This window comes from Etheostoma cragini, chromosome 24 (genome assembly GCF_013103735.1).
Source record: "Etheostoma cragini isolate CJK2018 chromosome 24, CSU_Ecrag_1.0, whole genome shotgun sequence".
In the NCBI taxonomy this organism is placed as follows: Eukaryota; Metazoa; Chordata; class Actinopteri; order Perciformes; family Percidae; genus Etheostoma; species Etheostoma cragini.
Window position 1 is genome coordinate 48683 of NC_048430.1, and position 6988 is coordinate 55670.

The following is a 6988-nucleotide window of genomic DNA, read 5'->3' on the forward strand; positions in this document are numbered from 1 at the left end:
ACAGGGACACACACTAAGCTTGTTACACACACACACAGGGACACACACTTTGCTTGTTACACACACAGGGACACACACAATGCTTGACGCACACTATAAAAAAAAAACAAAAAAACAAATACTAAGCATTAAAAGCATCAAATTTGACCCAAAAACAACACAAGCGTTAAGTTGAACACAAACTGCGCGACTGCGTTGCAACACTGCCGTGACGCACTGAAACTAACCAGCTGACCAGCGGACCAGCTGATTGGGCAACACGGCCGATGATGACGCTGACGTGCGCACACGCAGGAAGATGCTGAGTCGGCGTCATCGTTGCCGCAGTGACTCATCAAATTTACCAAAAATGAGGAACAAACGCTGAGTTACTCCGTTTAAAAACTTCTCCTTTAATGATGCAATACTGTCATCCTGTTATGTGTGTGTGTGTATATAAACACACACACACACACACACTGTATACCACATATACACACATTCTGTATATCACATATTATCGCACACACACACACACACCACCAATATACACACATGACACACACATATCACCACACACACACACACACACACACACACACACAAACACCCCCCCGTCCCCCCATAATATCACCTACACACACACAGACACACACACAGACACGTCCCCCCATAATATCACCCACACACACACACACACACACACACACACACACACACACACACACACACACCCCCGTCCCCCTAACCATCACCTACACACACACACACACACACACACACACATTTGTCAGATTATTAATTGATTTTATGACTTTTTCCCATTTATTTTACCAGATTAGGCGGTTATTTTGCGTCATCGTGGACTTCAGAAAGCTGAAAGCCTGAATCAGAACCAAGACGCTGACAGTAACAATAATTAAGGCGGAAACTTTGGACTCAATCTAGATCCAGGACTGAGAGCCGGGAGAGCCCGGGAGGACAGGAGGATTAAACCAGATCCAGGTTTACGGTGCTGTGGTCTTATCATGTGTCCTCCAGGCTTAGCTAATGTAAATGTGAAGTCACTCTGTGAGGAAGTCTCCAGTCTGGCCCGGCTCACTTTCAGCCCTGAACCCCCCTGAGTATGTCGCAGTAAATCCTGCGGCCCTGTGATCCAGCTCCGTTTTGTGGACAGGAAGTGGGAGACCCGCCGGCTGCGACGGCTCTAGACAAAAGATGTGGGTCATCTGGCACGGGTGGACCGTCTGTGCAAACCATCAAAGTGTCCAAAACCACCAAAGCCAGAAAAACAAGTTCAGTTCCCAGAAACGTGAATCCAGAGAAGCATCAACATGAGATTGTGTAACCACGGCAACCAGTCTGAGAATCAGGTCTTGTTTTGTGGGAATGACCCAAAAACACACGAGTACAGTGTAGTGGATTTTGTCCCTTAAAGATGCTGAGGACCTTTATGGTTTGATCTGTCGGGTCAGGACCTCTGACCAGGGCTGTGGTCAAGACCACCTTTATCGAGTCCAAGACAAGTGCAAGACCACCTTTATCGAGTCCAAGACAAGTGCAAGACCAGGACTAGTCGAGTCCAAGACAAGATTGAGTCCAAAGAGGTTTGAGTCCAAGACAAGATGTCCAAAGAGGTTTGAGTCCAAGACAAGACCAAGTCCAAAGAGGTTCGAGTCCAAGACAAAACCGAGTCCAAAGAAGTTCGAGTCCAAGTCAAGACTGAGTCCAAAGGGGTTCTAGTCCAAGAAAAGACTGTGTCCGAAGAAGTTCGAGTCCGAGTCAAGACCACGTCCAAGACAAGACCAAGTCCAAAGAAGTTCGAGTCCAAGACAAGACCGAGTCCAAAAAGGTTAGAGTCCAAGACAAGACAGAGTCCAAAAGGTTTGAGTCCAAGACAAGACAGAGTCCAAGACAAGACCGAGTCCAAAGAGGTTTGAGTCCAAGACAAGACCGAGTCCAAAATGGTTAGAGTCCAAGACAAGACCAAGTCCAAAGAGGTTTGAGTCCAAGACAAGACCAAGTCCAAAGAGGTTTGAGTCCAAGACAAGACCGAGTCCAAAGAAGTTTGAGTCCGAGTCAAGACCAAGTCCAAAGAGGTTTGAGTCCAAGAAAAGACTGTGTCCAAAGAAGTTTGAGTCCGAGTCAAGACCAAGTCCAAAGAAGTTTGAGTCCAAGACAAGACCGAGTCCAAGACAAGACCGAGTCCAAAAACGTTTGAGTCCAAGACAAGACCGAGTCCAAAAACGTTTGAGTCCAAGACAAGACCGAGTCCAAAAAGGTTTAAGTCCACGACAAGACCGAGTCCAAAATGGTTAGAGTCCAAGACAAGACCGAGTCCAAAATGGTTAGAGTCCAAGACAAGACCGAGTCCAGGACAAAAAACAGGTCTTATGCATGACAGTATCAAGACAATCATATTGGTTTTCACTTTCTCACTTTCCCACATAATAAAGACACCTGGACTCAGTCCAGACCAAAAACCATATCGGGCAGACCAGTGGCCGAGACCAAGACAAGTCCGAGTCCAAACAATAGCGAGTCCGAGACCACAGAAAAACGGTCTTGAGTCCGTATTGTCTTCTTGCTGTATTATTATTATTATTATTATTATTATTATTATTATTATTAGCAGCACTGTCTGACAGAAGATAGACACAGAAGTTCCCCTTTAAATCAGCCTGAAAAGTGACATAAGTTCCACTTTTAAGTGACAATCGACCACATTAGACGTTGCTGAGTTTGGGGTTACTTCCCTAGATACGGCTGCACAAGCAAGCGTGTCGAAACCGAACCCTCGGTGCTGAATCACCAGGCCAGCAAGGCCCCAAAAAGGAAGCACAGGCCGGTTTTTTTTAGGCCTTTAACGATGACACCACTCAGAAACACAGACACAAATGAAATGTCCAAACTGTGGAAAGAACAGACACCTTGTCCCCCACCTCCGACTCCTCGCTCCCCGTCTCGGCTAATCCTCCACGTCATATCTGTCGCTGACCACATTACCCAGATCTCGGCGGTCTAATTGCACGGAGCCTAAGACCTTGTCAGCGGGGTCGTTAGCGGTGATCCATGGGGTGAGTCTTGGTAGAAGCCCGTCCCCCCCCGCAATGCCAGACCCAAGACCCAGTCGTGCTGCTCGCAATTGGCCCATCCGGTTTTTAAGAGGTGGCGGATGACGGGCTGCAACTGGAGGAATGCCTGCTGCAGCTGCACGCCACTCAAGAGGGAACCAGGACCTCTCTAGACCACCTCAACCCCCCCTCAACAAGCCCTTCATTTAATCCCCTCGGTCCCCAACGCCCAAAGCCAAACTCATTGTCCTGAATCTCTGCCGAAAAAGGGACAAAATCATCAAGAGAAAGACACAAAAGGGTAAAAAAAGACGACCAAAATGTTGATAAAAAGGTTTTTTACTTTAAATTTTGAGTCAGCTGAACTCAAATTTGTAATTCGGCGTGAAGACGACACAAAGGTTAAGAGATAATAAAAGAAAAGATATTTTAATATGAGTAATCGAGCCGAAATATTAGACTTTATACCCGACCAGTTAAGCCTGGTGTCTGCATGCAGCAGCTGTAAAATCCCCAAATTCATAACAGGACGAGAAGCTCATAATTGTGGTTTTTCCATGTAATTGCATCATCATCATCAGCATCATCATCACCACCAATGAGTTTTTAAATGGAGTAACTCAGCGTTTCTTCCTCATTTTGGGTAAATTTCCGCGTCTTTCCCACAGCAAGCGTGTCATCGGCCGGATTGCGCAATCCGCCGGTTACTCAATTCAAGTCCATTCAACTTAATTTTATTAATAATATCAATTCATAACAGAATAAACATGTCAAAGAGATATCTGAAAACACTTTACAGACAGAGTCGTGCATGTCGTCTCTTAATAAACTGACATTTGATTTCAAAGGTTGTTTGTGTGTGTATATATATATGTATATATATATATATATATACATACACTCTAAGAAATAAATCCTTAAAATAACAGAAATAACCTTCTGGCAGCTCGTTAACCGTAATTAAAAACTAAAATTGATAAAAAACTGCAGCTGAAGTAAAATCTCGGAACATTTTCTTTAATTTCAGACGTTATTTCACCTTCTCTCAGATTGTCATTTGTTCCAACGCTTTTATTTACACATTTTTAACGCTTTTTATTCCACTTTTTTAAGCTTTTTGGGGCTTTTTGACGCTCCCTCACACAGGGACCTCCTGGGGAAATAAAGACGGAGCCCCGATAAATTACCCATAATGCAATCTGAACTATAACTGAACACAAACACAACTCTGGATCACTTCCTATGGACAATTTTTGTTAGAAATCCTAGTCAAACACCTGTTAAAAAACAGAAATTTCTTAGAGTTTATATATATATAAATATATATGGCTTTGGGGGTCAGGGTCTGAGGGGATTAAATGAAGGGCTTGTTGGGGGGCTTGAGGTGGACTGATGTGGATTTGATGGAGAGACAAGAGTCCACTTTATTAATTGCACTGTGAAATGAAAAATTGGACTTTTCAACTCATCAGAATTCGCTGCTTCTTGAGAAGAAATGCAGGACATGGTCATATTCTCAGCTTCTTCTGATGCAACTACGCCCCAAAATCCCCTAAAACAAGTGACATATTTCAACCTTTAATCTCTAGGAACTAAAACTTATTTAAGACAATCACTGAAGTTCCCTGTTGAGTTTTGCAGAATCTGACCTCTATTGAACTGACCTTCACCACAAAAAAATACCTTTTTAAATATGTTTTGTCTGTAATCAAGGCTTTAAAGTCCTAATTTTCAACTTCTTTCATATGTTTTATTTGAAATTAATTTAATTTAAAATTATTAAGATTTAAATTAATTTAATTTCGTTTAATTTAAAATTAAGATTTAAATTAATTTAAAACTATTATGATTTAAATTAATTTAAAACTATTATGATTTAAATTAATTTAAAATTATTAAGATTTAAATTAATTTCATTTCATTTCATTTAAAATTATTAAGATTTAAAGTAATAAAAAATTATTAAGATTTAACTTTATTTAATTTAATTTAATTTAAAATTATTAAGATTTAAAGTAAAAAATATTAAGATTTAAATTTGTTTAATTTAATTTAATTTAAAATGATTAAGATTTAAAATAATTAAAAATGAATAAGATTTAAATTTAGTTTAATTTAATTTAAAATTATTAAGATTTAAATTAATTTAAAATTAGTAAGATTTAAATTGATTTAATTTCATTTAATTTAAAATTATTAAGATTTAAATTCAGAGATTAAGATTCAGAGTCCGGTCTAGACCTGCTCTCTATGGGAAGACCTGGGAGATAAACAAAATCCCGGAGTCTGGTCTAGAGACTTCCAGGATCTTCTTCCCTCCACCAGGACCACAAAACCCCTCCATTAACATGTAATCCTTCCTAAAAAAGTCTTGCTCCCTCATCACGCCGCCTCGCAGCTCCGACTCTGCAGCTGGAACCGGACCTCTCTCTCGGAGCTGACACCATCAGCTAAATGCTCAAAATCCAAAATGTCAGCCGTAGACCGACTGCAGCTCCCGGGCGTCACCGCACCCCCGCTGAAAGAGCCCCGCTCTGTTTACAGTGTTCGGTTTACAACATCCAAATACTCTACATTCTTATCTGGGCCGCTTGAGTCCTGATCCGAGGAGGGCTGAGTGCATGTCCACGCCACCTCATCATTTCTGCTTGGGCCCAAACACATGTTTCCCTTTTAAAGTCTCTCATTTGTACGCTTAGCATCAACATTTTCGACAGGCGGCTCTGTGAATCTCTGCCATCACTCCCTGGAGGGGGGGCCGGCCAAGTCCTGCTCGACGAGGAGAGGTCACGGATGGTCGTGGGTAAAATAAGCAGAGACGGAGAGGTCTCGCTTTCCCTGAAAATGATCAAAGAACGAATGCAAACACATGAAAAAATACAACTTTAATACAACAAATTGAACAGTAAATAACTCTAAATCAGTTGAAACGTGGTCTTAAAACAGGCTTGGTAGCCGGGCTGTGGTCGAGACCGCCCTAGTCGAGTCCAAGACAAGCCCAAGACCAGAACTAGTCGAGTCCAAGTGAAAAGACCGAGTCCAAAGAGGTTTGAGTCTGAGACAAGACCGAGTCCAAAGAGGTTTGAGTCCAAGTCTAGACCAAGTCTAAAGAGGTTTGAGTCCAAGTCTAGACCAAGTCTAAAGAGGTTTGAGTCCAATTCTAGACCAAGTCTAAAGAGGTTTGAGTCCAAGTCTAGACCAAGTCCAAAGAGGTTTGAGTCCAAGACAAGACCGAGTCCAAAAAGGTTAGAGTCCAAGACAAGACCGAGTCCAAAAATGTTTTATTCCGAGTCTAGACCGAGTCCAAAGACGTTTGAGTCTGAGACAAGACCGAGTCCAAAGAGGTTTGAGTCCAAGTCTAGACCAAGTCCAAAGAGGTTTGAGTCCAAGTCTAGACCAAGTCCAAAGAGGTTTGAGTCCAAGACAAGACCGAGTCCAAAGAGGTTTGAGTCCAAGTCTAGACCAAGTCCAAAGAGGTTTGAGTCTGAGACAAGACCGAGGCCAACAAGGGTCGAGTCCAAGACAAGACCGAGTCCAAAAAGGTTTGAGTCCGAGTCAAGACCGAGTCCAGGACAAAATAAAGGTCTTATGCATGACAGTATCAAGAAAATCATTTTGGGTTTCCCTTTCCCTCGAATATTATCATCAACATAATAAAGACACCTGGACTCGGTCCAGACCAAAAGCCATATTGGGCAAGACCAGTGGCCGGGACCGAGACAAGTCCGAGACCATATAAAAACGGTCTCGAGTCCGAGACCAGACTCGAGTACCACAGCCCTGCTTTTGGGTTTTTATCTGCGATGCAGCAGAGAACCAGAGATGCTGAGGCAACACTGCATTGTTCTCTGGGAAGTTATTAGCAGGAAAGGATGAAATGCAGCGTTGTAGGTGTGTAAAACACTTAAATCCTTAATTACTTGAAAGGAAATAGA